This window comes from Spinacia oleracea, chromosome 5, assembly GCF_020520425.1.
Source record: "Spinacia oleracea cultivar Varoflay chromosome 5, BTI_SOV_V1, whole genome shotgun sequence".
Lineage (NCBI taxonomy): Eukaryota > Viridiplantae > Streptophyta > Magnoliopsida > Caryophyllales > Amaranthaceae > Spinacia > Spinacia oleracea.
In genome coordinates, this window is record NC_079491.1 from 21007271 (window position 1) to 21029982 (window position 22712).

Sequence of the window (22712 nt, forward strand, 5' to 3'; positions counted from 1 at the left end):
GCTCTAGGGCTAGAGAAACAATGCTGGCTCTTAAATTTTCAGATTTTAGGGTGGTTAGACCAATTGGGACTAGAGGGGGTATTTGGATGTTTTGGAAAAAAACTGTTGATATGGTGCTTTTTGATGCTGAAAACACTTATTTCCATTCCCTCTTTCACTTTAAAAATTTGGGAAAAGAAGGTTTAGTTACTGCTATGCATGCCCCTAGTTCTTCCAAGGAGAAACACAATCACTGGAATTCGATCCGTTCAAATTTGCCACCAAAGAATACACCCTGGCTTGTTTTGGGGGATATGAATGAAATTACTAGCCAGTCAGAGAAAATGGGTGGTCGTCCTTTTCGTGTGAATCAAGGAAAAGATATGTTGAATTTTATGGATGAAGCTAGGCTGGTGGATTTGGGTTTTAATGGTTCTCCTTTCACTTGGACTAATGCACGAGTTGGCCACAACCTCATTCAAGAGAGACTGGATCGTGCCTTAGCTAATTCGCCATGGATGGAGGCTTATCCCCACACTAAGGTTCATCACTTACCCAGAACCTATTCTGATCATGCTCCTCTTTTAATTTCGCTTTCAACTATTACTGTTTCTGGTCCTTTTCCTTTTAGATGCAAAGAAGTCTGGTTATCTCATCCTGAGTTTTCCAATTTTTTTGTTAGCAATTGGTTCCCTCCAAATAATTCCTTTTTACAAGGAAGAGACGCATTTCTAAGGTCTATTTCTGTTTGGAATCATAATATTTTTGGCAACTTAAAAAAACAAAAAAAGGAATCGTTAGCTAGAATAGATGGAATTCAAATTGCTTTAGGTAAAAAGTATTCTGATTATTTGGTAAATTTAGAAAAGATTTTACTTCAGAGGCTTAATGATATCTTAAATAAAGAACGATTGATTTGGGCTCAAAAGTCAGGCATGAATTGGAGAAAATATGGTGACTATAATACCAAATACTTTCACATGATTGCTAATATTAAGAAATCAAGAGGGAAAATTCTAACCTTAAAAAATAATGAGGATGTGTGGATTACAGACCAGGATCAACTTAAAATTATGGCTACTGATTATTTCCAAAATCTTTTTACTACTACTAAATTGAGTGGTAATTTATCTTGTCATACTCATAGCAATTTTTCAATTAATCATGAGGAAAACAATGCTTTAGGGTCTATAATTACTATGGATGAGGTTCATAGCAATATTTTTGCTATGGACCCGATTAAAAGTCCGGGTCCAGATGGAATTCAACCCATTTTCATTCAGAAACATTGGGCCCAATTAGGTCACATTATCTATGAATTTTGCAATTCTTGCTTTTGCAATGGAAAAATCCCCGAAGATATTAATCGCTCTTATATTGCCCTTATTCCTAAAAATGCTTGCCCTTCTACTATTGCTGAATTTAGACCCATTGGTTTATGCAATACTATTTATAAACTTATCACCAAGATTATATCTTCGAGATTAAAAACTATTCTAGGTCGTATTATCAGTCCGTTCCAATCTAGTTTTATTCATGGTCGTGGTATAGAAGATAATGTGATCCTCGTGAAAGAAATGGCTCATCATTTCCATAAGGTAAAGAAAAGAAATAAAATAATGGCTTTGAAATTGGATATCACTAAAGCTTATGATAGCTTAGAGTGAGACTTTATTAGGGAAACGCTTTTATATTTTCAGTTCCCTTCAAACATGATTAATCTTATTATGTCTTGTATTACTTCCTCTTCGATTTCAATTCTTTGGAATGGGGAAATCTGTACTAATTTTAAGCCTTCTAGAGGAATTCGTCAGGGAGATCCTCTCTCTTCTTACATCTTTGTATTATGTCTTGATAGATTATCTACTCTCATCGAGAATGCGGTTAATTCTAACAACTGGAAACCTATTGCTATCACTAAAACTATCAGGATCTCTCATGTTTTTTATGCTGACGATGTATTCCTTTTTAGCATTGCTACTAAGGACTATTTAGATCAGATTATGAATACTTTGAATGAATTTGGTCAAATTTCTGGATTAAAAATTAGTATGAGTAAGTCCACTCTTATTTTTCCTGCTAATCTTCACCACTCTATAAGAGAGGACATTGCAGGAGATTATGGTTTTAAAATTTCTTCTTCGTTTGGGAAATACTTAGGGGTGGACATTAGGCCTAACAAGTTGAAAATTTCAAACTATCTAACTCTCTTGGATAAATCTATGGAAAGAGTGAGAGGTTGGCAAGCAAAATTACTAAATATGGCAGGTAGATGTACCCTTATTAAGTCAGTGTTAAACTCTTATCCTCTTTATGCCATGCAAACTAATATTTTACCTACTTCCATTACCTTTGCTCTGGATAAATGTTGTAGGAATTTTTTATGGAACAAGGTAGATAGAAACAGATATATGGCTAGGCTTTCTTGGGATAAAGTTACCAGACCTATCAATATGGGAGGTCTGGGAATTAGAAGATTAAAAGAATGGAACTTGGCTTTCATGGCTAAATTGGGTTGGACGATCTTAACTAATTCAGATAAACTATGGGTCAAAATTTTAAAAGAAAAATATCTTAAACACTCCAATTTCTTAAACTGTTTTGCTAATAATTCTCATTCTCCTTTATGGAGGGATATTCTCAAAGGTCGTTCCATTCTTGAGCAAGGAATCATGATAGGAATTGGAAATGGAAATTCAACTTCTTTATGGTATCACCATTGGGTGGGTGATCAACCCTTGTATAAAACTGAGGGAGTTAGAATTCCAGAATCTAAGGCTCACTGGTTTGTGTGTCATATCATTCGTAATGGTTCTTGGTATTTAAATGATATTGAGCATCTCATTCCTCCTCATATTAAATAAAAAATCCTTTCTCACCCTCTTTCAAACAATTGTAAAGAACAAGACTTTATCAGATGGATTTATTCCAAAAATGGTTGCTTCAATATTAAATCAGCTTATTATTTACAACTCAATAACTATTCTATGTCTGCTTCCAATCATATCACCTGGAAAAAAATTTGGAAAATTGTGAGTCCCTATAAATACAAGATGTTGTTGTGGAACTGTGCTCATCAAATTTTACCAGTTTCAGTCAAGTTAAATCGTGTCATCCCTCATCTTTCCCCTATTTGCTCTAGATGTTATTCTCAAGCAGAAGACCATATCCATTTATTTAGGGATTGCCCTCAATCAAGTATTTTATGGTCCTATATTTTGCAGCGTATTTGGTCTAGGTCAAGCTTTGATTTTAACTCTTTCTATAATTCTGATTGGCCTGATTGGATTAATTTCAATTTAAACAATTCTAGTAAGTGGAAAAGTATTTTTGTTACTGCTCTTTGGCACATTTGGATCTCTAGAAACAAAGTGGTTTTTGATCTTAAAATGAAATCTGCCTTTTCCCTTTACAATGCCTTTTATGTGGATTGGAGCTTTGCTAACAACTGCTCACAGGGAAAGGATTTAAGTGGCAATCAAGTTCCGGTTATAAACAAAAAATCTTGGTTTCCTCCGAAGGAAGGAGTGATGAAATTGAACGTGGATGGAGCTTGGAAATCAAATGCTGTTGCAGGTGGTGGAGGAGTTTTTAGAAGATCAACAGGTTCGTGGTTTGTGGGTTTCTCCAGCAAATTCACAGTTCATACCCCCCTAGTTGCGGAACTGTATGCTCTAAGGGAAGGTTTGGTAATTGCAAAAGACTTCAAATTTGAGAAGCTGGAAATTGAAACAGATGCTTTAAACCTTAAAGTGCTGCTGGGTAAAATTCAAAATCAGGATCATCATGAACTTGGTCCAGTTCTGAGGGAAGTTGCTCATCTACTGATATGTGCGTTTTATATAATATTTTCACCCCCGTCCCTTAGTACTTTCATGCGTCAAATGAGCTCATAGGAGCCATTTTAGTACTAATCTGTGTATTTTAGTGTGCCGTGAGTTTCAGGAATACTTAGTGAGAAATTGGTCTTGTTAGGCCCGTTTCTTGATGATTTAGGCCACTACAGGATCCCGAGGGAGTTCGGAACGACTTTTGTCGACTTACGGGAGCCCTGGATGTTCATGATCGAGCCCCGGAAGTTAGACTAGGTGTTGTGGACAAAGGGCGGATCACTTAGCCCTCCGCTCGGTGGATTTCCCCTCGCCCATCGGGCGAGCAAGCAGAGGAACAGTTCGTCAGAGGGCGCCCGACGGGCGGAGTTTCGCCCGGTGCCCACCGGGCGCCCATCAGAAGCAGCAGCAGAAGAAATCGCTCTCCGCCCGACGGGCGAGAGCCGCCCGACCGGGCGCGCGGAGAAGGTTTCCAGAAAGTCGCCCTACGCCCGTCGGGCAGCCCTGCGCCCGTCGGGCGGTCTTCGAGCTTTTCGCCCGTCGGGCGGAGAGCCGCCCGACCGGGCGACGACAACCCAAGGCGCTGTGCGCGCGCGTCCTTCTTTATTTTTTTCCGGTTTTTTCTTATGTTTTTAGGCTAAACTATAAATATAGCCTTTGTTAATTTAGTTGAGGACTTCATTATCTCATATCCTAGTGTTAAAATACTTAGTTTTATTTCTCTAAGCTAAATTTTTCTCTCTAATTTGTTCTAAACATTTAGTTTATTTTCAATCAAAAATCGAAGCTTTCATTTGCCATTGTTCTTCAATTAGGTATTATTCCTTATTTCAATTCATTGTTTAAGCTTTAATTATATTTTCAATCATGCCAATTGCTTTGCTTATTGTTAATATGCTTGAGTAGTCTAATTTCTAGGGTTTGGGAATCCATGAACGAATGTGAAAGGATGATTAATTGTTGTTGATTGTTGGTTTAGCTGTTAATTCCTATTGATTGCCCTTATCTACTTTGCAATTAGATTTGCGCAGGTTTGATTGTATTAGTTTCGCAATATCAAATTAAGATTCGAGAGATGCAATTTGATGTTTAGGCTTGTTTCAATAGGTAGAATTGGGATTAATACGTAGCGAGAGCCCGTTAATTCTAAGTCTATGATTAGTATCGATTCGAGAGAGCATGCTAGTCTAATAAACTGTTTTATTGATTATTATCGATTGTTGTCATCCTGGAATGTTGTTCATCGGTGAACCTATGCCCTAGACCTTTTAATATCTGATTTTTCCCTACTTTATTATCGTCCTAGTTTCATTATACAAATCAACCTATATTCTTGTTTCCCAATAGTCTAGAATTGCCGATTAATAGTAAAAAGAACACTATTTCCCTGTGGATTCGATCCTGACTTCCCTTGCTACCTAGCTAGTGGACTTAGGTTATTTTTGATTAGGTGATATGACTTTAGCCTGTCAAATTTTGGCGCCGTTGCCGGGGAAACGGTTTTATTTTCTGTTATTGACTGATTATCCTAGATTATTGTTTGTTACTACTCAAGGAACTCACGTTCCTTGAGACCGGATCTCACATTGTTTTGTAGTCTTTGTCTATGCCCAGGACCGTAGGTACTAGTAATCTTACTCCATTCGATCCTGAGCCCGAAAGAACCTTTCGTAGACGAAGAACTTTCATTGCACAGTGTGGGAATTACTCTGACTCTGATCATAATATTGGCGATTTTTTTCCTTCAGATACAGATTCAGTTTCAGAGATAGAGATGGGTGACGAAAATCTGATACCGCCACCTACCCCACGGCTTACGGACTATTCTAAGCCAAGTCTGTCCGTGCTGCCAAAGGCGATCATGCCTTCTATTGCAGCTGAGACCTTCAAGATTGAGCCCGCATTGATTAACATGATCGAGAGACGCCAGTACGGTGGGGAACCAGGTGAAGATCCGAATCTTCACATTCAGTCCTTTATCCAATATTGCTCCACCATCAAGCAAAAGGGATTGACTCCGGAGCAGACTATGGAGATACTTTTCCCGTTCTCTTTGAGTGGGAAAGCTAAACTGTGGATTAATGGGTTGAATCGGGCGGCTTTGAAAATCAATAATTGGGAATCCTTGGCTCTTGCTTTTTATGTTAAATATTTTCCACCTGAGAAAACGGCTCGTCTGAGGGGTCAGATATTAGGTATCTCACAACAAGCGGATGAGAGTTTGTCCGAGGTTTGGGAGAGATTCAAGGATTTGCAAAGAGAATGCCCGCACCATGGTTTGGAAGATTGGTTCTTAATTCAGCAGTTTTATAATGGTCTGGGCAATGAGTCTAGATGTTTGTTGGATTCAGCTGCCAGTGGGAGGTTCATGCAACTTGAGGTGCCTAGAGCTATGGAGGTGATTGAGGAGATAGCCATTCACAATGCCCAGTATGGAAATCCTAGAGGTCTATCTAACAGGGGTGGTAAGCATGATTTAAATTCTATTGAACAATTAACTGCCCAATTGACTGCTTTACATTATAAATTCGATAATATGCAAGCGGCCAATGCTCAATCTGCCCAACCTGTTAGTGTAGCTGCTATGAGTGCCCAACCTACTACTGTTTGTGAAAGTTGTGGAATGTCTGGTCATTATGCACAGGAATGTAGAAGCTCTATTGAACAATGTAATGCTTTTCAATCCTACAAACAAAACAACCCATTCTCCAACTCTTACAATGAGGGCTACAAAAATAACCCTCTGCTTTCCTACAGGAGCAACAACATCCAAAACCCTCACCAAGTTCAACATCCACCACCACAACCATATCAACCCCCACACCAACAATCTTACCAACCCCGAAACAACTACAACCAACAGTCTAGTGGGCCACCTGGGTTCTCTAGACAACACACATCACCCCCACAACCACAACCTCAAGCCACACAACCTGACCCTATGCTAGTAGAGATGAGAAACATGATGCTACAAATGCAAAAATCTCTAAGTGAAAAGGATGCAAAAATCGATGCTCTTACTGCTCATAACAAGATCATTGATACACAGTTGGCACAGATGGCTACTACTATTGCAGGGAGGCCACCAGGCCAACTTCCTTCACAGCCCGAAAATAGGGAGTCTGCTAATGCAATTACATTGAGGAGTGGTAGGGATTATGATGGTCCTTCTATGCCGGTTGAGGTTGATTCCGGGGTGTCTGCTAGTGATCTGGTCAATGAGGAAATCCCGAAGATAGATATGGGTGAGAAGGAACCAGCTGAAAAGGTAGTCAATGAGAATGAGGCTACAACTGCGGTTAAGAAGGGGGCGGATATACAAGTACCACCTATTGCACTCCCCTTCCCAACCGACAACTCAAGAATAAGCTAGACAAGCAGTTTGGCAGATTCTTGGAAGTGGTCAAAAATTTGCAGGTAACGGTTCCTTTTACTGAATTAATTTTACAAGTTCCTGCGTATGCTAAATTCATGAAAGATATTTTGACCAGAAAACGTGCTTTTTGTGAGGTAGAGACTGTAGCTTTCACTGAGGAACGTAGTGCTTATTTGCAAAACAAGTCTCCACCTAAACTTAAGGACCCCGGGAGTTTTTCCATCCCATGTAACATTGGCACCGTATTTATTGATAAGGCTTTATGTGATCTAGGTGCTAGTGTTTCTGTCATGCCTTTGTCTGTCTGTACTAAACTGAATATGGGTGAGCTTAAGGTTACCAATATCACTCTACAAATGGCCGACCGTTCTGTCAAATACCCCTTAGGTGTTTTAGAGGACGTCCCTGTTAGAGTAGGTAAATTCTATATACCTGTGGACTTTGTAGTATTAGACATGTAGGAGGATTCTCAAATTCCCATAATCTTAGGTAGACCCTTCCTTCATACGGCGGGGGCGGTAATTGATGTTAAAAGTGGGAAATTGACATTGTCTGTTGGGGATGATAAGGTGACTTTTAATCTGAATAGTGCCTTAAAAAGTCCCATGCTAGAGGAGGAACAATGCTATCGCATAGATGTAGTCGATTTTATTACTCGTGATAACGTCTCCCAAGTTCTCGAAAGAGACCCTTTGGAGGCAGTGCTTTGTTGTGAGTCTTCTGCAGGTGATAGCAGTTCTTGGAGTGCTGAAGTGGATGCTCTGGAGTTGGCTCTTAATGGTGGAGAATCTGAGCCGGAGAGCACCAAATTGAAGAGGTTAGTTCGGCCGGTTTGTTCTGTTAAAGAGGTAAAGAAACCCGAACTTAAACCTCTTCCTGCTAACCTTAAGTATGCGTTTTTAGATAATGAACAACTTTGCCCTGTGATCGTCAGTATTGCACTTGATGCAGGCCAGTTATCCCAACTTCTTATTGTGTTGAAAAGGCACAAAAAGGCCATTGGGTACAGTATTGATGATTTAAAGGGTATTAGCCCTGACTTTTGTATGCATAGGATACATCTAGATGAAAATCATAAACCATGCATTCAACCCCAGCGTCGTTTGAACCCTGTCATGCAAGATGTTGTAAAAGCTGAAGTTATGAAATTGCTTGATGCGGGTATAGTGTATGCTGTGTCTGATTCTAAGTGGGTGAGTCCCGTTCAGGTAGTGCCTAAGAAAGGGGGGACAACTGTGGTGAGAAATGAAAAAAATGAGTTGATACCAACTAGGGTAGTCACAGGTTGGCGCATGTGCATTGATTATAGGCGTCTTAATGTTGCTACTAAAAAGGACCATTTTCCCCTTCCCTTCATTGATCAAATGTTAGAAAGGCTAGCATGTCACAAGTTTTTCTGTTATCTGGATGGTTATTCTAGTTTCTTTCAAATTCCCATACATCCAGACGACCAGGAAAAGACCACCTTCACCTGCCCCTATGGTACCTTTGCATATCGTAGGATGCCTTTTGGTCTGTGTAATGCGCCTGCTACTTTCCAACGTTGCATGATGAGTATTTTTTCTGATTTTATTGAGTCTATCATGGAAGTGTTTATGGATGATTTTAGCGTCTATGGTACTTCTTTTGATTCTTGCTTGCTAAATCTGACTAAAGTTTTGAAAAGATGTGAAGAGTGCAATTTAGTCTTGAACTGGGAAAAGTGTCATTTCATGGTTACTGAAGGGGTGGTTTTGGGACATTTGATATCTGATAAGGGCATTCAGGTGGATCGAGCTAAGGTCCAAGTGATTGAACAATTACCCCCTCCAGTTAATGTGAAGGGTGTTAGAAGTTTTCTTGGTCATGCGGGGTTTTATCGCCGCTTTATCAAGGATTTCTCTAAAATTGTTAAACCACTTACCCAGCTCCTTCTCAAGGATGCCCCGTTTGTGTTTACTGATGCTTGTCTTGAAGCCTTTGACAGGATTAAACAGGCACTGATTTCGGCTCCCATCATCCGTTCTCCCGAATGGGATACTGATCATGCGGCCCTTAAGTATCTGCTCTCTAAGAAGGAAGCCAAGCCTAGCCTTATTCGATGGATACTATTGCTACAGGAGTTCGATTTAGAGATCCGCGACAAGAAAGGGGCTGAGAATGTGGTTGCAGATCACTTGTCTAGATTGAGGTATGACGATGGTAAGGGATCTACACCGATTGATGATTCATTTCCGGATGATCATTTACTTGCACTTGCCAGTCAGTCACCGTGGTTCGCAGATTTTGCTAACTACATTGTAGGAAGAATTCTTCCAGCCGATCTGTCATACCAACAGAAGAAGAAATTCCTACATGATGTTCGATTCTACTTTTGGGACGACCCTTATTTGTTTCGTGAGACTGCTGAAGGGTTGTACAAGCGCTGTATTCCAGAATGGGAAGTTCAAGGTGTTATCAGTAGGTGTCATTCTTCACCTTATGGTGGTCACCATGGACCGTCTAAAACAAACGCTAAGTTGTCACAATGTGGTTTTTACTGGCCTACTATGTTCAAGGATGCACAGGCTTTTATTATGGCTTGTGATGCGTGCCAGAGGGCCGGCACTATTTCGAGGAGGTATGAGATGCCACAGAACGGAATCCTTGAGGTTGAGATTTTTGATGTATGGGGAATTGATTATATGGGACCATTCCCATCGTCCAAGGGTAACTTGTATATCCTTGTTGCTGTAGATTATGTGTCAAAGTGGGTGGAAGCCGTTGCCTCACCTACTAACGATGCTAAGACAGTCATCTCCCTGTTCAAGAAGATCATTTTTCCTATATTTGGGGTTCCGCGCGCTTTGATCAGTGATGGAGGGTCACACTTCCATGAGAAGCATCTGGATGCGCTCCTGCGCAAGTATGGAGTTTATCACCGCACTGGACTAGCCTACCACCCTCAGACGAGTGGTCAAGTTGAGGTCTCCAACCGAGAGATCAAATCTATCCTTGAAAAAGTGGTGGCGAAGTCTAGGAAGGATTGGAGCGATAAGCTAGATGACACTCTATGGGCATACAGAACCGCCTTTAAGACACCTATTGGTACCTCCCCGTATCGGTTGGTGTATGGCAAGGCGTGTCACTTACCAGTAGAAATGGAGTACAAGGCTTATTGGGCAATCAAACAGCTCAACATGGATGCAAAGCTAGCCGGTGAGAAGCGGTTACTTCAATTGGGTGAGCTCGATGAATTCCGACTATAAGCCTATGATAGTGCCCGGATTTACAAGGAAAAGACCAAGAAGTGGCACGACAATCACATTTTGCATAGAGAGTTCGCGGTGGGCGACAAGGTTCTACTTTTTAACTCTAGGCTTAAGTTATTTCCTGGAAAACTTAAGTCTAGGTGGTCTGGGCCGTTCACCGTGACTATGGTAAGCAAATTTGGGTCTATTGAAGTAGAGAATGAGAATGGTGAACGATTCAAGGTTAACGGGCAACGTCTGAAGTTGTACCATGATGGGGCTACCGTAGGAGTGGTTGAGGTCCATCACCTCAACCCCTCCGCCTCATAGACGGCATATTCAAGGTAACAAGGTCGAGCGGGACCTATGAATAAACCAGCGCTTTGCGGGAGGCAACCCGTATTTCATTGCTTTCGATAGTTTAGTTTTATTTTGTGTGTTTTGTAGTCTAGTTTCTTTGTTCATGAGTGGTGAGGAGAGAGCATTTTACGGTCCTTGGGTGTTTAATGATGTACAGGTTCAGCTTCTAAAGCACGAAAAGATAGGAAAAATCCGTGGGAGCAAAAAATCGCAAACCGCCCGACGGGCGATTGCTGCCCGACCGGGCGCGCGGAGAAAGAATCAGAAAGTCTATGTTCGCCCGACGGGCAGACAAGCGCCCGACGGGCGGCTCACTACGGAGCTGCTGAAAGTGTCGCCATACGCCCGACGGGCGAGGAGCGCCCGACCGGGCGCGTGTGAAGAGTTTTGGAAGTGTCGTTATACGCCCGACGGGCGATAGCTGCCCGACCGGGCGCGCGGAGAAAAAAATTGTCAGGTATCACCCTCCGCCCGACGGGCGGACCTGTGCCCGTCGGGCGGCTTACGAGCTGTTCGCCCGTCGGGCGGGCGTTGGCCCGTCGGGCGTAGGGAGAAGTTGCGGATTAAAACGCACGAGTCTCCTCTATTCTTTCTCACTTCACATCTCAATCATCTTCTTCATTCTCTCTCAAACTCCATTAAACCCCAAACCCTAAGAACTTCAACTCTCCATATCTCCCTCATCTCTCACTCAAATTCATCAAGCTACACACCAAAATCATCCTCATCACATCCTCTTCAACCTCCACCAACCAATTTCCCTTCTTCCTCACTCTCTACAAAAAACCCAATTTCACCAAAATAAATTTTGAGAACTCAAAATCACCTTCAACAATGGGTTCAAGGCCGAAAAGAACTTGCACGGGAGCAACAAGGAGACAAGAGGAGGCTTCCACAAGCCGTCCACCACCACCACCTCAATTTGCACCGGATTCGGCTTTCCCGAACATGATTCTCGCTAGTGAGGAGCAACAAACCCGCATTGCACACCTCAAGCTACGGAAGGTAGTCCCTACTCGATTTATTTGTCAGAAAACTTTAAATGATATGGGTATTGAGAGGGATGTTAGGAGATTATTTCATGGGGTGGGCATGAAACATATGTTTTCCATGACTAGGTTGACATTTAGGGATCTTACTCTTGAATTCCTTAGCTCGTTTAATGTCCGAAAGAATGGTTACAAAGATGTCACTAGAGTTTCTTTTAGATTGTTCAATAATGATTATGATTTGTCTATCAAGGATTTTGGTGCTATTTTTGGTTTGAATGTGGAGTATAACAGGTTCCCCGGGGAGGGGCATAACAATAGTGAGGTATGGGGGAAATTGACCGGGGATTTTAATCCCGGTAGCATGCAACATTTGCACGCCTCTAGCGTGCAACACCCCGTCCCCTTTGTTTGGTTCAGATTTATGGCTTTCACAATCTTTGGGAGAGACTAAAAGGAGAATGTAAGGAGCACGGAGTTGGAGGTGCTCGGGGGGTATTTGTTAGATGGTGATGACAGTTACAGGATGAATTTGGCTCATCACTTGGCCATGCAACTGCTTACTACCGCCACCCACCGCTACTCGACCGATATTGCTTTGGGTGGTCTGATCACCCACATTGCCGTAGCAGTGGTAAACTTTGTTGAGAGGGACCATGCTGCGGTCCGGGGAAACAACCTATTGGATATTGAGTATTTTGGGAGCCTTTACAGGGTGCACTCTGAGTACGGGGGACTTCTCCCCGGTCAGATGTCATGGATGTTCCAAAGGAACGCTCTCTTTACTCTCCCGGACACCACCGGGCTCACCAGTTTTACTAGGGGTCAGCCCCATTACATATATGTAGGTGAGCAGGCAGCACCCTTAGCCCAGCCCCAACCACATCCCGAGGCCGCGCCTCGCACCCACCACAGGAGGGGAGGGCGTAGAGAGAGGGGGTCGGGACAGAGAGGTAGCCCGGCTCCACAGGAGGAGCATGGGTCTTCAGAGGAGTTAGGGGCCATTCATGAGAGGCTAGGCAGACTTGAGCTCGGTTTCCACGAGTTTGCCGCGGATCACCAGAGGACTATGTTCCCCTTCTATGATCAGTACGCCAGGCAGGGCTACATTGCCCCAGATCATCAGCACCCTTCCTGGTTCAATTACCCCACAGAGGGGTACGGAGCGCCCGGTTCCATGGGCACCTTCACGCCCACCCACTACGGGGGGTTTGGAGCAGGCAGCAGCGGCCACGGTGGCCATGGTAATGATGGTGGTGATGGTGATGATGGCCAAGATCACCAGTGATGTTGTTGATGATGATGATGGTTCGGTACCCTTGAGCCAATGAGGACACTGTCTGATTTGGTTTGGGGGGGTTCACATTACCTGTATATACTAGGTATGTTTTTCTTTTCATTTCGTATTTCTTTATTTTTGTGTGTTTCTTTGGTGTGTTTAATGCTTTCTAGATTAGTTTATCGCTTCGGAAAAAAAAAAAAAAATATACAAAAATACAAAAATACGTTCCGATGAATACAATATCATGCTTCCCTGTGCCCCTTGAGCGGAAATCGTTTTGATTCTTGGTATTTAATGATGGGCAATGTAGATGTGTTAGCCATGATTTGATATTCGATTGCTTTGATGCCTAAACATGAGTCAACTCCGACTAACTGCTTGTGGACTTGGTGCTTGACTAGTTGACTTGGTTAGGATGTGTGTTAGCTTCCTGGTGTGTCGTCGATTATGAGTTTTGGTTTGCAACTATTAGTAATGTTTTATGACTCATATACATGCACATCGTGAAGGACGAAGGCATTTTTCTATTTAGGTAGCCTTCAGATGAGATTAGATACGTTTGTTCCCTCTTTTTCTACCCATGTTGTGCTTGTGCCATTTATTCGGTGACTAACCACATTACAAGCCCGTAAATTCCCCATTGGTTACTAGTCCCAAGCCTAGCTTGGGGGAGCTAATAGTAGTGAGGTGAGGGAGTTGTAGTGTGATACATTTTGTACATTTTGGGCATATTGAGTATCGAAAAGGGAAGTTCTTCTTATCATGATTGTTGTTGAAAAAAAAAATGAAATGAAAAATGAATGAGATGAGGAGAATATAAAAAAAAAAATTGTGTGAAGGTTCCAAAAGAAAAAAAAAAAAAAAAAAGAGATTGAGCAAGAAAAAAAAAAAAAAGGGAAAGAAAAAAAAAATCGTTATTGATTCAAGCTTTTGTCACTCCGGTATTACAATTTCTTATCTTCATGAGTGATTGGTTACAATTGTGAAATCAAGGCAAGAAAGTATAGTGTGGTTTGTTTGTTGTTTCATCATGTGTTGAGTGGGAAGTTGTGGTTGTGGTCATCATTTGTGGTTGACCATGGTTTTGCTAGGATTTAAGCTCCCCAAAGCTAAGGCTTTAAGCTCACGTTTTACCCAAATTTACCGCACCTTCACCTAAGCCTATCATTACAAGCTTGAAAGACCTTCTGACCTTTGTGCATAGAGTTGTATTAATGTGAAAGTAGTTGTTTATCAATGCAAGTTATGACGTGACACATTTCGAGTCGACTACTAGGTTGAGTGTATGTTTTTCTAAACACACGAGTGTGTAAGTTTGGGAGGGCATTGTTCACTTATATGTTGGGAGGAGAGCGAACGGGTACATCTTTTATCCGCCACATAAATGAGTGACGAGTGTGTGAGCACTAGTCTTGAATTCCATTGTGCATTTGTGGTTCGCTTTGCGTGACGATTGTTAAGGAGTATTAGCAATTGAATGGACCGGATTGGTTGACATTGATGCATACTTGTTAGATTTTACCTTGGATCATGTGTTCATTTTGAAATATGTTGGGGGTGAAGTTGATTTTGTGTTCATCGATGATTTCTTTGCTTAGGGACAAGCAAAGATCTAGCTTGGGGGAGTTTGATATGTGCGTTTTATATAATATTTTCACCCCCGTCCCTTAGTACTTTCATGCGTCAAATGAGCTCCTAGGAGCCATTTTAGTACTAATCTGTGTATTTTAGTGTGCCGTGAGTTTCAGGAATACTTAGTGAGAAATTGGTCTTGTTAGGCCCGTTTCTTGATGATTTAGGCCACTACAGGATCCCGAGGGAGTTCGGAACGACTTTTGTCGACTTACGGGAGCCCTGGATGTTCATGATCGAGCCCCGGAAGTTAGACTAGGTGTTGTGGACGAAGGGCGGATCACTTAGCCCTCCGCCCGGTGGATTGCCCCTCGCCCATCGGGCGAGCAAGCAGAGGAACAGTTCGTCAGAGGGCGCCCGACGGGCGGAGTTTCGCCCGGTGCCCACCGGGCGCCCACCGGGCGCCCATCAGAAGCAGCAGCAGAAGAAATCGCTCTCCGCCCGACGGGCGAGAGCCGCCCGACCGGGCGCGCGGAGAAGGTTTCCAGAAAGTCGCCCTACGCCCGTCGGGCAGCCCTGCGCCCGTCGGGCGGTCTTCGAGCTTTTCGCCCGTCGGGCGGAGAGCCGCCCGACCGGGCGACGACAACCCAAGGCGCTGTGCGCGCGCGTCCTTCTTTATTTTTTTTCCGGTTTTTTCTTATGTTTTTAGGCTAAACTATAAATATAGCCTTTGTTAATTTAGTTGAGTACTTCATTATCTCATATCGTAGTGTTAAAATACTTAGTTTTATTTCTCTAAGCTAAATTTTTCTCTCTAATTTGTTCTAAACATTTAGTTTATTTTCAATCAAAAATCGAAGCTTTCATTTGCCATTGTTCTTCAATTAGGTATTATTCCTTATTTCAATTCATTGTTTAAGCTTTAATTATATTTTCAATCATGCCAATTGCTTTGCTTATTGTTAATATGCTTGAGTAGTCTAATTTCTAGGGTTTGGGAATCCATGAACGAATGTGAAAGGATGATTAATTGTTGTTGATTGTTGGTTTAGCTGTTAATTCCTATTGATTGCCCTTATCTACTTTGCAATTAGATTTGCGCAGGTTTGATTGTATTAGTTTCGCAATATCAAATTAAGATTCGAGAGATGCAATTTGATGTTTAGGCTTGTTTCAATAGGTAGAATTGGGATTAATACGTAGCGAGAGCCCGTTAATTCTAAGTCTATGATTAGTATCGATTCGAGAGAGCATGCTAGTCTAATAAACTGTTTTATTGATTATTATCGATTGTTGTCATCCTGGAATGTTGTTCATCGGTGAACCTATGCCCTAGACCTTTTAATATCTGATTTTTCCCTACTTTATTATCGTCCTAGTTTCATTATACAAATCAACCTATATTCTTGTTTCCCAATAGTCTAGAATTGCCGATTAATAGTAGAAAGAACATTGTTTCCCTGTGGATACGATCCTTGCTTCCCTTGCTATATTTTTAGTTGGTGAACGTTAGGTTTATCTTTGATAGGAGTGCGATTTAGCCTGTCATCTACTCAGCCAGCCCTGGGTGGTAAATTTGACTCATGTCCCCAAGTTCTGCAACAAAGTAGCTCACTCCCTGGCAGCACATTCTCTGATTATGGCAGTTGGAAGTAAGATGCATTACATCATTCCATCATGTGCTAAGGCGGATTATGAAGCTGATTTTGAAAATGCTAATCCAGAATATGTGGAGACAATGGCAAGAAATGCAAGAGAGCAAGCTATGTCCATTGTTGGAGCTAAGAGGGCTTATGATAATACAGATACTTTGGATCAGGCTGCTTCTTCGAGTTCAGCGTCTCAGTTGGTTTTTGGTTCTATTGTCACGGATATTAAAGGAGCAGTGGATAACTTAAAGAAGATGGAGCAGCACAATCAAAGCAAAGGCAAAGAAAAATCATTCATACCTTTTGTTGTTGGTGGTTCAACAATGGAGACGGCAATTGAAATTGTTGAAGTTGAAGATGGAGAAATTACCAACAATTGAAGAGTCCTATTGCTTATTTTCTCACAAGCACTTTTGCAGGAAGATTAAGAGATCGTGACGGGTGTTTACGCTTCCTTTGCTTGGAGTTTATTTGTTTCTAACTTTTTCATTTTCTTCCCTAAGGTTTTTTAAACAACGGTGTTTATTTCTTCCTTTCACCCCCTTTTGGCAAGTTTTTGGGTTTGATTGGGGTATTCGGATATGGTTACTTTTGTCTTGGATTCTAGCTAATATTGCCCTCGCTCAGCGAGGCTTTTTCCTTTGTACATTATTATAAAATATTAATATAATTTCGACGGCTTGAGTTTTAAAAAAAAAAAAAACTATTTTTTTTGTAAGTTTAAATAAATAATTATACCAGGCTGATACGTATGTAAAAAATTGTATACAAGATAAGAGATTGATCACATATAAGTCTAATGAGATTTCATCCTAAAATCAATTGGTAATAGGTGGAGTAGCCCACCAATTTTATATGTTAGCAATCTTCCTCTATTTCTTTTATGTGGGATAACTAGTCCCAACTCACATATGGGTTACTTTTTTCAACGATATCCAATGCTATTTTTCTTGCTTATTTGGAGTTTCAAATGAGCGATGGCAAAAAAAAAAAAAAAACCAATTAAACTAGTTCTTGCTTGATCGAGAGAGAACAAGCGTTCAAATCCATGTCTAAAATTTATACGCAAAATCCCTTTAAAAAAAAATTATACGCAAAATGGTGAGGTAAACGAAGGGTCGAAAATTGTGAGCGTCGGTTTTGTTAATAGAGAAAATCCAATAAATATTTTAATTACATACGTAGAAAGTAAAAAGTGGAGCGCTAAAAGCCGCCCAATTAATTTCTCTTATTTTCCATTAGTATCCCTTACTTAATCTTACTTTCCAATGCTCTCCCACTGTAGACACCTACTTTTGTCCCCATTCCCGAAAGGGAAAGGTTCGATGATGAAAACATAAATCTCCACTTGACAACGCATCTCCTATAAAATAATGAATCTCAAAACTCCTTTTCATTTCACCCGAAACTCGCTATTTATGGAAACCTGCTAAAAATAGTAAGTGTCGTAATAGGTAGTTGTTAAAAGTGGCAAGTCATAAAAGATAGAAACCTGTCAGAATTAGGTGTTGCACTCCAACATAAATCCTAAATGAGATAGAAATTGCGAGAGAATTCTATTCCTAATATGATTCGAAAATAAGAGTCACGTATTAATTAAAATCCTAACGAGCCTAGAGTTCGTAACGGGCCCAGACGCATCCCGTCACAAGGTTAAATACGCACTAAAGGACTCAATTAAATCTCAAATACTCCGGATTCTAGGAATCCGAATCTGACTAAGAAAAACAGCCCAGACCCTATTTTCAACGCCTGGCTCTGGGCGCTGAAAATACCTGGTACGTGTTTTTTTTCTAATTCTTCGTGGATTAGAGTTCTGCAATTCTATCTTTCCACGAACTCTTTCCTATAAATAGACCCTTAAGTTCGACGTGAAAAGGACACAACAACACACAATTATATTCTGAGTATTGACTCTAAACCCCTAAGCCTAAGCCTCACGCTGCAAAACTGATCACGCGTTCTGTCGCAATCGATCCATAAATCGAACAGAACGTATCCCGTCCCATAATTTGAGATTCGTTAAATAAAAGGAGAAATAGCAAAGTCAAAGTGGTTAGTTTTCTGAGAACCGTGACGCACCTCTCAAGGGTGCGTCCTAATGTGTCCCTTTTCCATGGTTTAATTGCTTTCCTCGCCCTTTTATGAACTGTTAAACTAACTAAAATCTGATTGTTCGATCACGCTTAATAAATATGATATTTTTGGGAAATTGGATTATCATGCTAAGTCCCTTAAAACAATCTAAATCAGATAATCGCGTTCGATCTAGTACTATATGTTGCATATTGATAAAATCAACTCAGATTAGTTTAATAGTTAACGCATGTCCCTTCAATTATTTATGCTGAGCTAGTAAGTGTTAGGTTATGATACATATGACAATTCATAAATCATGCGGAAAAACCATAAAGCCAGGAAAACATATTATTTACACATAATCATTTAGCATAGTTTAGATGCATACTCTTTGTTGCGTGGCTTCCCTAGCTGCGCCCGAACCGAACAAGAACAAGTCTTTAGGACTCCAAGTGTCGTCCCTCCGTAGATAGTCCACAGCACGTCCGGATCCGCCTTAAGATTGACCAACTAGAATCGCCCTTAAGGTACTACTTATTTTCGGCTAAATGGGCAAGAGTTATGGCTGATTTTTCTGCTTAAAAATCCTAGCTTTGAATACTTGAAAACTTGTATATAAATTTATGACCCTAGGCATATATTTATAGAACCTTGGAAAGGATTTCGAATCCTGTTAGAATACTAATTAATTAATTAGAATCCTATTAGAACTCTAAATAATTAATTTAATCTTTTAGGATTAGGATTTAATCTATGCACGAATTCTGATAGCTTTAGGATTCGTATAGCACGTACACACGCACCGCACGAGCATTGCACGCCCATGCGCAAGCCTTGCGGCCCACGCTGTGCGCACGGCGCACAGGCCCACTGCCCGCAGCCCATTTGTGCGCGCGCGCCAGCCTTGGCTGGGACTGGCCTTGCGCTGGGCCTGGTCGAGGCATTGGCGTGTTGTTGGATGCGTGTGGCTTGCTGGGCGATGGCCTGGCTTCGTGCTGGGCCCTCGTCCGACAGGCCTCGTCCGATGCTTATTCGTACGATACGCTTCCGATTAAATTCCCGGTTCCGGAATTCATTTCCGATACGAACAATATTTAACATTTCCGATTCCGGAATCAATTTCCGTTTCGAACAAATATTTAATATTTCCGTTTCCGGAATTATTTTCCGATTCCGATAATATTTCCGATTCTGACAATATTTCCGTTTCCGGCAATATTTCCGATTCCGGCAATATTTCCATTTCCGATAATATTTTCCGATACGTACCATGTTTCCGTTTCCGGCAACATCTACGACTTGGATAATATTTATATTTCCGATACGATCCATATTTCCGTTTCCGGCAATATCATCGTTTCCGGAGTATTCATTTCTTGCCTGTGACGATCTCAGCTCCCACTGAAACCAAGATCCGTCGATTCCGAATATCCATAGATGGAGTATTTAATGTCATTAAATACTTGATCCGTTTACGTACTATTTGTGTGACCCTACGGGTTCAGTCAAGAGTAAGCTGTGGATTAATATCATTAATTCCACTTGAACTGAAGCGGCCTCTAGCTAGGCATTCAGCTCACTTGATCTCACTGAATTATTAACTTGTTAATTAATACTGAACCGCATTTATTAGACTTATCATTGAATGCATACTTGGACCAAGGGCATTATTTCCTTCAGTCTCCCACTTGTCCTTAGGGACAAGTGTGCATTTCCTAATTCCTTTGTCGCTCGATGCTTGCTCTTGAACGTAAGGTAAGAGTTGTCATCCTTATTATGTCCAGAGGTGTTCCTCGGTTTCAGAGTTCAACTGATCAAATAAACAGATAATCATAGCCTATGATTCATCCGAGCACGGCCATGCATTTCACAGTTTCTAGCTCTCCGAGTGGCCTTGTACAACTTTTAAGCATCTCATCCCGATTTATGGGAGGACAATCCCAATCTTGCGATCTTGAGATTAGACTTCGTTTGATAGGTGATTACCTGAGCGTTGCCTTTATAGCCTCCTTTTACGGTGCGACGGTTGGTCAACGTCAAAGCAACCAGTTCTTAAACAAGTAATCTCAAATCACTCAGGTATTGAGGATTTAGTGTCTAATAATTTTAATGAAATTTACTTATGACAGATTTTCATCTCTTACAGTAAAGTTTCATAGGTCTTGTCCGATACTAGTCTTCCCAAAGTAAGTATCTATGCAAATGATTATGACATTGCCATGTCCACATAGTTCAAGAAACAGAACTACTAGTCATCTTGCATTCTAATCGTCTAACGTTTTCTATGCGTCCAATTTTATAGAAAACTCCGACTAGGGACCATTTTTAACCTTTGAAATTCAAGTTCACTTGATAGACATTTCTTAGTCACAGGACTAGTCCTGACAGTCTATCTTGAATATATCGTCAAATTGAAGGGACTCATCATTTAATAAACCACAAATTAAATGGAAAAATGAATTCTTTTCATTTATTGTGAATGATTAACCAATAATGTTTTACAAAGATTTAAACTCTAAAACTTTAAAACATTAAACAGGGATATCAAAGCCATTCTCCAATATGCTTGATTCCATAGCTGCAGTGTGCGAGTTGTGCTTCGCCTGCGGCAGAGGTTTAGTCAATGGATCTGATATGTTGTCATCAGTTCCAATCTTGTTTATCTCGACTTCTTTTCTTTCAACGAACTCTCGTAGAAGGTGAAATCTACGAAGTACATGCTTGACTCTCTGGTGGTGTCTAGGCTCCTTTGCCTGTGCAATAGCTCCGTTATTATCACAATACAGGGCTATTGGTCCTTTAATGGAGGGGACTACACCAAGTTCACCTATGAACTTCCTTAGCCATATAGCTTCCTTTGCTGCTTCCTGTGCAGCAATGTACTCCGCTTCAGTTGTAGAATCCGCAATGGTGCTTTGCTTAGCACTTTTCCAGCTTACTACACCCCCGTTGAGGCAGAAGACAAACCCAGACTGTGATCTGAAATCATCTTTGTCGGTTTGGAAACTTGCGTCCGTATAGCCTTTAACAATTAATTCATCATCTCCACCATAGACCAGGAAGTCATCTTTGTGCCTTTTCAGGTACTTCAGAATATTCTTGGCAGCAGTCCAATGCGCCTCTCTTGGGTCTGACTGGTATCTGCTCGTAGCACTGAGTGCGTACGCAACATCCGGGCGTGTACATATCATAGCATACATTATTGAACCAATCAATGATGCATATGGAATCCCATTCATTCGTCTACGCTCATCAAGTGTTTTTGGGCACTGATTCTTGCTTAGAGTTATTCCATGAGACATGGGTAGGTAGCCTCGCTTGGAGTCCGCCATCTTGAACCTATCAAGCACCTTATTGATATAAGTGCTTTGACTAAGTCCAATCATCTTTTTAGATCTATCTCTGTAAATCTTGATGCCCAATATGTACTGTGCTTCTCCTAGATCTTTCATCGAAAAACATTTCCCAAGCCAAATCTTGACAGAGTTTAACATAGGAATGTCATTTCCGATAAGTAATATGTCGTCGACATATAATACTAGGAAAGCAATTTTGCTCCCACTGACCTTCTTGTATACACAAGATTCGTCTGCGTTCTTGATGAAACCAAAGTCACTTACTGCTTCATCAAAACGTATATTCCAGCTCCTGGATGCCTGCCTCAATCCGTAGATTGACTTCTTTAGCTTGCATACCTTTTTAGCATTCTTTGGATCCTCAAAACCTTCAGGCTGTGTCATAAACACAGTTTCTTTTAAAATGCCGTTTAAGAAAGCAGTTTTGACATCCATCTGCCATATTTCGTAATCGTAATATGCAGCGATTGCTAACATTATCCGAATAGACTTTAGCATTGCAACTGGTGAAAAGGTTTCATCGTAATCCACACCGTGGACTTGCCTGTAACCTTTTGCAACCAATCTAGCTTTGAAAACTTCAAGTTTCCCATCCTTGTCTTTTTTCAGTTTGAAAACCCATTTGCTTCCAATGGCTTGGTAGCCATCTGGCAAATCGACCAAATCCCATACTTGGTTTTCAGACATTGAGTCTAATTCAGATTGCATGGCTTCTTGCCATTGCTTGGAGCTAGGGCTCGTCATAGCTTGTTTGTAGGTCGCAGGTTCATCACTTTCAAGTAATAGAACGTCATAGCTCTCGTTCGTCAAAATACCTAAGTACCTTTCCGGTTGAGATCTATATCTTTGCGATCTACGCGGGGTAACATTTCTAGATTGACCATGATTCTCACCAGATTCTTCTAAAGATCTCCGAGTTTCATCCTGAATGTCATCTTGAGCATTCTCTAGAGTTTGTTGTTCGACTCGAATTTCTTCGAGGTCTACTTTTCTCCCACTTGTCATTTTGGAAATGTGATCTTTCTCCAAAA

General features: G+C 41.2%; 1 non-coding gene across 1 annotated transcript; it reads right to left on the reverse strand.

Moving 5' to 3' along the window:
* Positions 1-5982: 5982 nt before the first annotated feature.
* Positions 5983-6089, reverse strand: LOC130462358 (small nucleolar RNA R71). Its single transcript, XR_008922452.1, has one exon. It is a non-coding gene; the product is annotated as a small nucleolar RNA R71 (small nucleolar RNA).
* Positions 6090-22712: the final 16623 nt, after the last annotated feature.